Below are 13,805 nucleotides of genomic sequence, written 5' to 3' on the forward strand. Positions count from 1 at the left end.
AAACAAGGCTATAGTATACATTTAACAGCGCAGATATGGGCATAATATTTTTAATACGGGATAATGCATAGTACGACTTACTAAGGGACTTACTGAGCATGTCTATGTGAACTGACCATTTTAATTTTGAGTCGAGATGGATACCTAAAAATTTTGTATGATTTGAGGAATCCAGTAGAACATTGTTAAAACTTAGGTGTAGTACAGGATTTACAGAATTTAAGTTATTAAAATATATTACTTTTGTTTTGTCTACATTTAAAATTAGGTTATTAGATCGACATCAGTCATTAAATCGAGCTAAAAACTATTGCAAGTAGATGCCAATTTCTCATAGGTCTGTGCTGAGACCACAAGAGAAGTATCATCTGCAAATAACGTCAGGTCCAAAGCATCAAACTGGTTAGATGCATCGTTAATAAACAACAAATAAATCAGGTGTCCTAATAGAGAGCCCTGTGGAACTCCCAGATTAATAAAACGTTCCTCCGAAATAGCTTCATTGATTTTAACACAAATTATCCTGTCTGATAGATAATTGATTAGCCAATCTAGAAATATACCTCTAAAACCAATATTATACAGTTTATTGCTAACAAAACGTCTATCAAGACAATCAAAGGCACGGGTTAGATCAAAAAAGAGACTTCACAAAATCTGCAGGCAGCAGACTGAGTGGATCTACCGGTACGGAAGCCATGTTGACAATCGCTTACAATTTTAAATCTACCCAAAAACTCAGACATACCAGTGGCGGCTCGTACCACTTTAAGAAGGTAGTGCCACAACTCGGGCAGCCACCAAAATCTTTAGTGACGGATTCACGATATTGTCAAAAAAAGGTATACTGACAACAAAAACTAAAAAAAAATATGCGCGGATACTTTTATCTTATGTACATATCTTAAGTTTATTGATCTGAGGTGCCAAGCAATTGTCCAACATTGATCAAAACAGTTCCGTAAATTAATTAATAATAAAAACCTCTTAACCTACCACCAGCATTTACTGCTGATAGTGCTTGAAAATTGTTAATACGATTTAGTCTCTATTTATCAATTTATAAAAATAATACTATTTCATTATTCACACACATGCACAAATTTTTGTAATGTCACTTTTAAAGTTTACGATATATGAAGTTCATTCTTCTATCTTTTGATTGCAAAGTTTTCAATGACTTTATAATTAAAATTATCAATACAATATACAAAATTCTTTTCTGCAGATAGCATACCTAAAGCACTAGGTTTCGATGTAAACATCGAAAAACAGCGTTCTGCTTCAGATGTTGATATAGGAATGGTAACTAAAATACTTAAAAGTTTAATAGTTTCTTCAAATGTGCTTTTTAAACCTTGCCTCTACAATAAAACCGATAGCGAACAGCCCCAGAGGTAGTACTTAATTCGTCTCGCTAATACAGTACCTACTTCTAATTCAGTTTTAAACCGAGTTTTGCTTAAAAATTAAAATTGTCTCCATGTTTCATTAAGAAATGATTCGGAGAACTGATGCTTGTAAGCAGAAAACTTCTCCGACATAAATAAATTAGAAGCAACTAAATGTCCGGAGAAGGTAGACCTTTGAAAGATCTGGTACTTTGAATAATATGAACCTTTAAGTCGTTGTCTAATTCGGCGCTAAAATTGACCAGCTCCTTAAATATGCCTCTATTTTCTGAGTTTTCTTTTTCGTCGTGACCTCTTAAAGCTAACTCGAAAGCTCCACAACACCTTATAACATTTGTAGTTTTTTTTTCTAGCGAAAAACCACCAAAAAAATTTTTAAAATACTAATCTTTATTGTCAATTAATAAATTATTAAGAAATAATCAAAATATTATCAAAATACCCACGATCATGATGCACTAAAAGTTTAATTATAAATACAAAAACTTTTTAACAGAAAATATACATAATAAAAGCGACAAACCAGCACGTAAAGAAACTCAAAATAAATTGACGTGGCTTCCGGCTTCATACCCTCGTGCCTGGCACAGAGATTCTAATGTTAAGGTATACTTAGTGTGACCAACTAGTCCGAAAAATCCGGGACATGGCCCGAATTATGAAGTCGTGTTCCGGCGTCCCGGACAAGGCTTCCGGGCCATCCGAATTTTCAACGTTTTGGTAAAATTCTTTTTTGCAATTTTGAATACGTTATTCTTTTAATAATTCACATCAAATTGAATTAGTGGGACGAAAAAAAGTCGACAATTTCTAGAGTGTAATAATACCCCATCCAAAACACATGCATTTTATATCGTATTATAGTTTTACGAAAACTCAAACAGTGGACTTTTTTCGTTTCTGTATTTTTATTATCGTGTTCTGAAAAGGTGATTCAAAAACAGATGTTTGATTTTTAAAGGTTTTCTTCTTATTTTTAAGCAAATTCAATCGTTGAACAAAAAAATATGATACCTAGTAAGAATTAATCAACATAAAAATGTTCTGAAGCTGTTTTCTTGTGGCATGTTTGACAAAGACAATTATTATATTTTTGATGGGATTAAGCCACAATCCGCTGTAATGATAATTACATTTTTATATTAACCTAAGGTTATATTTACATGGAAATCCAACAGTTCATTTTCTAATTTTTCCTTTTTTGAGAACGATTTCCCGATTGGAAGTCGAAACATCAACAACTAAAAACAATGTAATTACATATCATTACAACCAATTGTGAATAATAAAAATGTTAAATAATCAATAAAATGATGATCTATATTAAAAAAAGGCCCGATTTTCATTGAAGAGTCCCGAATTTCAGGTATTTTTTTCAGTCTTGTCCCGGATTCGACTGAATTGGAGTTGGTCACACTAGCTATACTAATAGTCCAATATAGCTCTTTCTCTGTCACTTACATAGAATGCTCGTAAAATCGTTCTCTCTTTACTCGTGCCACTACTGGGCCCGGATTACGGACACTCGATACGCATCGTATCCGCCATGTTTTACTGTAGCGCCTTATGGGAAAACATGGCGGATACGATGCGTATCGAGTGTACGTAATCCGGGCCCTGACTTCGGCGCGAAGGAGATTCTCCTGTCGAATACTCTCCGCTGTCGGCAGGGATTGTATTGCGCCCATAGTTGCCATATTTTATATAATTTATGAAGATCAAAAGAAATACACACAAAAAAATTAACAAGAATTAAAAAGTTTTGAAGATAAAAAATATGTTTATGGATAGTTAGCAAGGTAGTGCCATGGCTCTATGGCACTACCTCACGGGCCGCCACTGAGACATACGGTTATACACAATTCTCTCAAATACTTTGGAAAGTACACACAATAAGGAAATGGGTCTATAATTTGAAATGTCTTCCGGATCGTCTTTTTTGTAAATAGGAATAACGATTGCTTTTTTTAGAATACTTGGAAAGACTCCTTTACCTATTGGTAAATTTATCAAATATGCAATGTGGTTTATTATATCAGATGACATAGCCTTTAATACTCTTATCGAGATAGAATCAAGTCCAGTGCTTTTTTTATTTTTTAAATTGTTGATCACATTCATTACCTCATTACCAACAACAGGTCTAAAGAAAAAACTGTTTTTAAGAATAGTAGAAGATGTGCAACTATTAGATCGAGAATTCCCAAAATGATTTGACAGTTTCTCTTCGGTTACTGTAGCAAAATAATCACAAAAAACTTCAGACAACTGCTTAGAATCAGTACAACTTTCACCATCTATATTTAATGCTATGTTTTTTTGGATAGACTTCCTGCCAGTTTCCTTGTCAACAAGATTCCATAGTTTTATTTTTATTACTTGAATTATTTATCAATCGATCATGGAATTTTAATTTAGATTTTTGTAATAGTTCCGCGTGGTCTTTCTTAATTTTTTTATAATTTGCAAGAGAATTGGCATCTTTTAGTTCTTTATTAAGCCAGTAAGCATTTTTTAAATGAACACTAGACTGCTTAACTTCCGGAGTATGTAATCCATTTGTTATTGCAAGTCTGCTTACTGATATTATACCGTTTTACTGGACAGCAATAATCTAACACATATTAAACTACTTATAAAATTTTCAAAGGATTTATCAACATTATCGGTATATCGTCAAAGTCAGTTACAGATAGCACAGAAGAAATTTGTTTAAGGTTGTTGTCAGACAAGTCTCTAAAATATTTATAATTAGGCTGGTCATTGGATTTAGTACAGCTACTATTAATGTCTACTACAAATTCCAAACTAATTGCTCTATGGTCACTTAAATGCGCTTCAAAAACATTAGAATTGCATTGAAGTATATTAGCTGTATTGGTTAAAATATAATCAATCTTACTGATAGAAGTTTGGTTCAAACAATTTGTCGCTACCCTTGTGGGAACCATAGAGGTTATGCTAAGATTGTAGCTCATTAGAACATCGTTAAAAAGAATTTTAAATTAACTATTTTCTAAATAATCAATTTTTAAGTCACCACATATAAAAATATCGTCAACATGCCTATTACAGAGTTCAATCGTATAGGAAAACTGCTTCAAAAACAAATAAAAGTCTCCACTGGGAGGCCTGTAGATACTGATGACTGCAACTTTTCTTTCACAAAACACTATTTTTACCGCACTGCACTCATAATGCATCTCCACAGCGAACTGGCACACATTGATGATCTGATATTCATACCCACATTTCACATACAAAACCGATCCGCCATGCTCATGGATAGGTCGACAATAACTGGTTACAAGATCGTAACCCGGAGTTACCATTAGAGATATTTCATCCTGCTTACACCAATGCTCCGCAATACTGACGACAATGGGATTTTCTTGGTCAAGCAGAATTTCCAACCTTTTAAGTTTGTTTCTAATGGACGCTGTATTTAACTGTATTATTTTAAAAATTGCCGTATGTTTTGTTTCATTGTCGATAGATACTTCTACTCGATTTGCTCTTTCTTTTTCCTCAATTGAAAAAAATTTCGTATACAGGTTTTGTTTGGCCAAATCGAGGCATCCAACGCCTTATTGTAGTTTGCTTTCGAGATTTCCACTTTGAAAGAAGAATATATATCAGGACGACGAGATGGAAGAGCTGAGCAGCTGGCTTCTGGCAGGTTTTTTGATAAAAATGATTGAATGTCTTCTGCAGATGTTTGCGGTTTCAGATTAAATACGTGTAAAGCAACTGTTTGATCCACTCCTTCTACATTAGAATTTCCAGAATAGTTACTCACTAATAAGTTTTTTTGGGTGTTCTTTTTTTGTAAGTCACTTTCTGCCAATCCGTAGGAATGTTACTGCTTATTTGCATGTTGGCATCTCCAGTCTTTTCGGTTCGACTAGATGCAGGTATTATATTTTGCGCTCGGTTTATGGCTTCGCTGACATCTTTAGCGCTAATTGAATTGTTTTCCTTATATTTCTCCTGGCCTATTGTTGACTCTGGTGAATTGAAGACTTGTTTATTGTTATCAGCTTTGTGTTTAGATTTTTTAAATAAAGAATAGTCAGTTTTTTCGGGAACTTGTTTTGTTTCTAATTGTTTCAATGAGTCAATCTGTGTATTTAATAGGAATATTTTTTCCTTTAGTTCTGATATTAAAAAATCTTTTTGTTTGATAATATATTGAAAGATGTGTATATCTAAATACCTTATTTTCTCTCACAATAAAACACTGAAAAAAGTTTGTTTTCTATACTTCCACAAAATTTATTACAACTATGTTATTACTACAACTGTTTCGGCAAAGTACCTTTCTCAAGTGACCTTATTTTCTGTCGACGCAGCTAAGTTTTCGATGGCACCGAAAAATTTGTCATCACAGTCGCCGTTTGCTTTATCTTCGGTTTTTTCACAACATTTAGTAAAAACTTTGTCAAAAATTTGTAACTCCAGTTTTTTGGCACAACTGGGATGATAACAGCTATCACATATTATACACTTTACCGGTGAAACAACTTTTGATTTACATTTTCTGCAAACTATATTACTACCGATATCGGCAGTGTTATTTGAACGTGCTTCTCCTGCCATGGCTGCTGACTGACTTTGTTGCTAGAGTAACGCGAATATAGGTAGGTATTATAGAGTATAGAGATTACTGTTCTATCATATTATTATTTCTTACACATATTTCTTTCAATATGATATTTTTTTATTAACTAACCAATACAAATGATTCGGTGAATTTTTATACAGGATGAGTTTTAATAAATTGAGCTATAAAATTCATGCAACTTTTGAAACGGTATTTATAATAAATTGCTCGCAAAAGGTGGAAAGAAAAAGAAGCATTAAAAAATAATTACTAAGACAATCGTGCAAGGAATTTTGTATCTTTATTGATAGATGATCATTAAAACAGTCGTGCATAAAAATTTGTATGTATTTCGGGCGTAAACAGCGTTTATGGACCTTACGTGTTAATAGCCCTCGCCTATTGGCTCGGGCTCTTACTTACACGTAGCGGTCCATAAACGTCTATTTTACGCCCTTGATACATAAATAACTATTAATGTCCAACTGGTATATTATTTGACAAATAATGACATGATTTAGAAATCAGTTAAATATGATATAATGCCCTTGGGCGTTAAATTTAAATAACTAGTTAAAAACTGTACAATAGCTTCAGAACAACATTAGTTAAATACTGTCAAGTTGACAAATAAAAACCTAAGTAAAACAATGGTTACCACAATTACGTTACGACTATTGCTACTAAATGTACTTATTTGAAAACTAATTAATTCAAAGTTCATTCAAATTTTTTGCATATAAAGAAGAATTTCACCACGGGTATTATAGATAATAACGCTTTCGGTCAACGTATATGTATACCTCGGGCCATAGGCCCTCGGTATATACACCATTGACCTTAAGCGTTATTATTCTTATAATACCCTTGGTACCTTAATAATTATAATAATAGTTTAAATTGATATACAGTCAAACCCGCTATTTGGAATAACCTTCGTGCCAATCAAAAGTATTCCTATAAGCGGGATATTCTAATAACCGATCATTGGTCGCTAGTAGAATCCTTTCGGGACTGCAAATTTCTATTCCTTAAACCGGGATATTCCTTTAAGAGGTATTCTAATAAGCGGGTTTGACTGTATTTCGGCAGGGCTGGCGATAACAGGTCTGTAGGGGATGCACTGCAGCGGGCTAATTTTGCGGAGCACTCATAACACTTCAACACATTAACCCGTCTGTCTTTGTGTCTTTAGCGGAATAACATGAAACTTTTACTTTTTAAATGAGGTAACCAGGAGAATGAGATTTTTTTAAACTTTCTAAAAAATAAATTAACTATATCACAATAAGCAAATCGTAAAGGACATAAATAAAATACCGTCAGATGACTGTTACCTAACCCCCAAACGTATTCTTCATTTCCTGGTATAAAATAATTTTTGTTAGCTACATTCCTTGTTTTAATTGCGTAACAATGAATTGTGGGTGGTATACAAATGTTTAAATATTTAGAGAACAAAACTATTACTGCACCGCATTTAAATTTATGTTTTTAAAATCAAAGGATCTCGTGGGAATATAATCAAAACGTGAGAATATTGACCATGTAATTTTTATGAAATATTTTGTTAATATTGTAACGTTTGAAAAAACTCCAACATTAATTTAATATCCCAATTCCCAAAAAGAATGTCTATTTTTTTAATTTATTTTGTGAAGTTCAATATCATTATAAGATCCCAAGCCGACCCTGTATACAGCCATGAAGTATTGCAGCAACATTTCAATGTGTTACAAGATTCCTGTTTATTTGAGACGCAAAAACAGAATTTGTAAGAAGTGTTGACAAAAGTACAGTTCTAATGCGTAGATGAACTTTCTAGAACAAATCTTGAACTGAAAGTTGAGTTCTTGTCAACTAAGCATCCCTAAGGATCAAAATCGCTCGGTACTTCCGTCGTATTTTTCCCAGGTAGTAGCTTCAGAGCGAAGCGCAAAATAAGTCCAGCTTTACGTCCCGAGGTGATAGCATCCTGCTCCTCGGCTGGTACTCGCTTGAATTAGGGCGTAGTCCCTTTGTTCCCCGCCGGTAAAATGTAGAATGGTCGCTGTGAAGATCTGAATGTGTGGTGAGTGCTCTGAGAGGATTTTTTCCACATAGTGTTGGATTTGTTATGGAAAATCGAAGCCTCTTGAAGAGTCAAACACGCAGTTCTACAACCCGGCATTGTTGCCCATTGTGTAGAAGTCTTTGTTTGTTCCTGTCCCTATGCATTGTGTAGAAGTCTTTGTTTGTTCCTGTCCCTATGCAAGTTCCAGTTGATTGCCCTGAAAAGTTCCAATTTCCCAGAAGAGCCCCCTTTGTGATTTGTGTATGGAATGTCTACCCCACACCCCACCCTCCAATGATTGCCCTGAAATTGAAGAAAGAAGCCATGTCTTCCCCCTGCCCCCTGTTTGTTGATGAACTCCCACCCTGTAGTTTGTGACTGTGACGAAGAGTTTTTTTTGTTTTTAAGGTATGATACGTTTTTTAATTTTACTAAATTTCAAGTGGATAAATTTCTGGTAAATAATTGTATAAAGAAATTTGCTTTCATAATGGTAAAAAAAGGCAGTGACTTATGACATTTGACAGCTACGTCAAATCTTGTGTTGAAATAAATAGGTCAAATTTTATTTGACATATACTGCCCAACAAATTTAATTTTAATTGTTTTGTTTGTAATCATTGTTTTTGTAGTAAAATTTTGAATAAACCTGGTAAGAGTTTAAAGTTTTGAATAAACGTTTTGTAAGTGTATCTACCATTTTATTTCTGTAACCTTGTTTTGGAAAAATTTTAACTAAATTCTAATGCAACTGTGTGTAAGTTTTAGTACAGAAGAAAGAATATGGCATAGAAGCCAGTAAAAGAAAAGATGTTGCCCAGTCTAACCCCAAAGAGGAATCAATGATGAATGTCCCCCCATTTGGTACCCCGTAAGTGAGAGAAAATGTCTTAGTAAGTACCCAAATACAAACCAGAGGATTTGTTTCAAACGGCGTCCCTTTTTGTTAAATAGTAGAAAGATCCTCTAGTCAGAGTAAGTACCCTTATGTATTTAGTTATGGTAGTGTAGTCATCTTAACACCCCTTCACCCTCCCTAACGAATCTACGACCTAGCTCCCGCACAACAAATGAGCTGCCGTCTTGCAAAGAAGGTTTGCGTGTCTGCTTCTTCTTCTTTAGCCCCATTCTGACCCCCACAGTATCTCTATAGATAGTCTTTCCTTGTTCCCATATGAGCAGACATGTTAAACGCTTCAAATGGCGCCCAACGTGGGGCTCAAAACGCTTCAAATGGCGCCCAACGTGGGGCTCTAATCGCTTCAAATGGCCCCGGCAACGTGGGGCCTGTACTTTTTTTGGCCTCCCTCAGACCCCATTTGCATGTTCCCACTACCATGTCCTTTTAGCCTCCTTTCGGTCTCATTTGTACTACAACTGTTAGGCAGTGCCCGTCTTGGGTAGCCGATCTCAGTTTGTGGTGCAAGTGTTTCCGATAACATGGAAGCTCGACTCGTGTCATGTTTTGTATGCCCATTGTTACAAGTCTAGCTTGTAGACATGTTCAACTAGTAGTTAGCCTATCTACTAGTCCCCAATGTCTTTAGCCACCCCCACTTAGTGTTACACTTGTAATACTTGTAACGTACACCCTGAAGTTTGACCCGAGTAAATATCGCCCAAGTCTTCCCATGTAGTTTAGCCCAGATTCCTCTTGTCTTGCCCCCAGAAACTGTTTCATGTCTGTTAGTGCCCCCGAAACTGTTTCAGTCTGTTAGTCCCCATGAAAGAGCCCATTTTTGTAGTTTTTGTTGCAAAAGTTAATAATTTTTCCAAAGAGGTGTAAGTATGTACACATTTTGTTGTGATGTTGATTTGGTCGTGCTGTTGATTGTATAGGCATGTACCATTTCATACATCATAGTGTATTTAACTTGTAACCCCATATGTATACTGGTATTGTATTGTATTGTATGTATCGTAGAACAGAATTGTATGTTATTTTAGCGTACTAACTGTATTGTATTGATATTGTACCCATGATGAAAGCATTGATTTGAATTTTTTTGAAAATATTGATGAAATATATAGACAAACAGTTGAATAAAAAAGTAACGTAAAATTTTTTTTGAAAATTTTGATTAAAAGTAACGTTAAATATTTTGAATATTGAATCCAATTATGAAGTATAACAGTATGTTGTATTTTTTGCATGTATTCCTATAGATCAACAGTTTTTTTACAGAATAATCGTTTTTTGTGATTTATTGATTTGGTCATTTGATTAGATGTGTGATGTTGTTGGTATGGTCCGTGTATGAGCTTAGCCCCGTATAGTCTGTGTGAGAGTAGTCCCTTGTTTTTCCAGCGAAGCCTATCTCTGTTGGTGTATGTCATGCCACAGGTTAGTTGGAGAAGTCATCCCATTGAGAAGTCATCCCCTTGAGAAGTAGCCCCGTGAAGAAGTGAAGAGGGAAACCGTGGAGAGGCCCCCCACTTCTGTGTTTTTTTCAAGCAGCCAGGAGAAAAGCTGTCGCTTTTAGATTTGAAGATAGCGTTCTCTGTCGACACTGTTTGAGAATAACTGTCTTGAAGTGTAGAAGTTAGCCCCTGAAAAAGCCCCCCCCTTGTCTGTGTTGCCCCTTGTTTTTTTTTTTTTGACTAATCTATCTTTGTAGGTGTCAAAAGGATGCCAGAGGTTAGTTAAAAAGAGCCCGTGAAGTAGTAGTTGAAGTCTCCCCCCCAGTGAAGTAGTTGAAGTCCCCCCGTGAATGAAGTATGTCTTTTTGTATCTGACATGTCACAAGTGTAATACTCGTGATGAAGGAAGTGTTGTTCAGCTATCTGTGAACACTTTCATTAGTAGTCGGAGCAAGAAATGTCTTATCCCGTGTGAGCTCATATAGGAACCAAATTTCAATATTGTTTGTGTTTGTAAGCCCCTGAGTATATCTAGAAGTCAAAAAGTATGTTGTTGTCTGTTTGTTTGTCTATCCCTGTTTTGTCTGGAAGTTTTAGAGCCCGTTGTCCCGTGTTGTCTATTAGCCTGTGTTGTCTATTAGCCCGTGTTGTCTATTAGCCCGTGTTGTCTATTAGCCCGTGTTGTCTATTAGCCCGTGTTGTCTGTTAGCCCGTGTCCGTGCTGGAGTTTGATTTTTTTTGGCGAATAGTTAGTTGACCTCTCTTCTCTTTGTTGATTGAAAGTAGGCCAAGAGCAGAAGCTGTGACAAGGCTGGTGAGGTTAGGATCTGGCCGCGTTGAGTACAGGTGAAGCTTGCTTTCGGTCGATAAATGGAAGCGGTTGTTCGTCAGAACTGTCATACTTTCCAATGTCCCTTTGGTCTTCCCCTTGCGTGTTGCTTTCACCCCCTGTTTTGAAAAAGTAGCCCCCCGTTTTGAAAAATAAAGTCCACCCCCAGTCTTGAGAAATGAAATGCCCCCAGTTTTGAAAAGTAAGTCTATCCCCAGTTTTGAAAAGTAAAGCCCAACCCCCCTGTCTTGAAAAATGAAGTCTATCCCCTGTTTCAAAAAGTGAAGTGTAGCCCTGTTTTGAAAATGAAGTCTTTCCCCAGCTTGTGATTTGAAAATGAGAGAGTTGTCTAGTGAACGTTCATGAAAGGTTCTTATGTCCTGGATTGGACTGTTGATTGAAAACGTAATGATGTAGTGTTCTCTATATCATATGTTGCGTTCATTTCCCTTAGTCTTGTTTAAAAAGTTTGATATCCTGTTTGAACCCAGTATACTAGTCTTTTCGGTCTTTTGTTGTTGTCACACGTATCCCCCCTCCCCCCTTGTTAATATTGTCTTGATTTTAGTCCTTGTTGTTGTCATATACCCCTTTGTCTAGCCCTGTCTTGTTTGAATGAGTTGTTGAAGTAAGTTGTTGGTGAGATTTTGTCTCACTGAGGTGTTTAGACTGGATTGTCTAAATCCTCGTTTTGCAGAACCGTTGCCGAAATGTCCCGTGAAACTCGCTAGGTGTTAGCAGAGTTTGGGCAGATGTTTATCTGTCAAACATCAACTTTTTAGTTTTTGTGAACCGCTCGCGGTTAGGCAACGAGGTGACAAGGCTGTGTCTGCCCTGGTATGTCACTTGTGTTACTGCTGTGGATGTCAGCGAGATCCACACAGGGCACAAGTTTAGTTTCTTTCCCAAGGCACAGAAACTCTTGTCACCTACAGTTCTTTGTAGAGTCAAGAAACATTTAAGTCTACTCGACTTTAAAGAGTCTGGCGATTGATGGCACGCTAGCCCAATCCCTAACGACTTTTTTGTTTTGTTTAATCCCCACTAGCCATTATCTAAATATTTTGATATTGTTGTCCTGTCACACCTAAGATGTCCATGTTGGATTTTTTTCTGTTTGTTATCGAAAACTGGATAATCTTATGCAGGTTTCTCTTTTGCGCGGAGGCTTTGTAACGTTTGAAAAAACTCCAACATTAATTTAATATCCCAATTCCCAAAAAGAATGTCTATTTTTTTAATTTATTTTGTGAAGTTCAATATCATTATAAGATCCCAAGCCGACCCTGTATACAGCCATGAAGTATTGCAGCAACATTTCAATGTGTTACAAGATTCCTGTTTATTTGAGACGCAAAAACAGAATTTGTAAGAAGTGTTGACAAAAGTACAGTTCTAATGCGTAGATGAACTTTCTAGAACAAATCTTGAACTGAAAGTTGAGTTCTTGTCAACTAAGCATCCCTAAGGATCAAAATCGCTCGGTACTTCCGTCGTATTTTTCCCAGGTAGTAGCTTCAGAGCGAAGCGCAAAATAAGTCCAGCTTTACGTCCCGAGGTGATAGCATCCTGCTCCTCGGCTGGTACTCGCTTGAATTAGGGCGTAGTCCCTTTGTTCCCCGCCGGTAAAATGTAGAATGGTCGCTGTGAAGATCTGAATGTGTGGTGAGTGCTCTGAGAGGATTTTTTCCACATAGTGTTGGATTTGTTATGGAAAATCGAAGCCTCTTGAAGAGTCAAACACGCAGTTCTACAACCCGGCATTGTTGCCCATTGTGTAGAAGTCTTTGTTTGTTCCTGTCCCTATGCATTGTGTAGAAGTCTTTGTTTGTTCCTGTCCCTATGCAAGTTCCAGTTGATTGCCCTGAAAAGTTCCAATTTCCCAGAAGAGCCCCCTTTGTGATTTGTGTATGGAATGTCTACCCCACACCCCACCCTCCAATGATTGCCCTGAAATTGAAGAAAGAAGCCATGTCTTCCCCCTGCCCCCTGTTTGTTGATGAACTCCCACCCTGTAGTTTGTGACTGTGACGAAGAGTTTTTTTTGTTTTTAAGGTATGATACGTTTTTTAATTTTACTAAATTTCAAGTGGATAAATTTCTGGTAAATAATTGTATAAAGAAATTTGCTTTCATAATGGTAAAAAAAGGCAGTGACTTATGACATTTGACAGCTACGTCAAATCTTGTGTTGAAATAAATAGGTCAAATTTTATTTGACATATACTGCCCAACAAATTTAATTTTAATTGTTTTGTTTGTAATCATTGTTTTTGTAGTAAAATTTTGAATAAACCTGGTAAGAGTTTAAAGTTTTGAATAAACGTTTTGTAAGTGTATCTACCATTTTATTTCTGTAACCTTGTTTTGGAAAAATTTTAACTAAATTCTAATGCAACTGTGTGTAAGTTTTAGTACAGAAGAAAGAATATGGCATAGAAGCCAGTAAAAGAAAAGATGTTGCCCAGTCTAACCCCAAAGAGGAATCAATGATGAATGTCCCCCCATTTGGTACCCCGTAAGTGAGAGAAAATGTCTTAGTAAGTA

At 35.9% G+C, this 13,805-nt stretch overlaps 1 long non-coding RNA gene across 1 annotated transcript; it reads left to right on the forward strand.

Annotated features, from left to right (window-relative positions):
* The first annotated feature begins 7,959 nt into the window (after positions 1-7,959).
* LOC126881183 (uncharacterized) lies at positions 7,960-13,597 on the forward strand. Its single transcript, XR_007696742.1, has 2 exons — positions 7,960-8,233; positions 13,108-13,597. It is a non-coding gene; the product is annotated as an uncharacterized LOC126881183 (long non-coding RNA).
* The last annotated feature ends 208 nt before the right edge of the window (positions 13,598-13,805 follow it).

The sequence above is a fragment of the Diabrotica virgifera genome, chromosome 3 (assembly GCF_917563875.1).
Source record: "Diabrotica virgifera virgifera chromosome 3, PGI_DIABVI_V3a".
Taxonomy (NCBI): Eukaryota; Metazoa; Arthropoda; class Insecta; order Coleoptera; family Chrysomelidae; genus Diabrotica; species Diabrotica virgifera.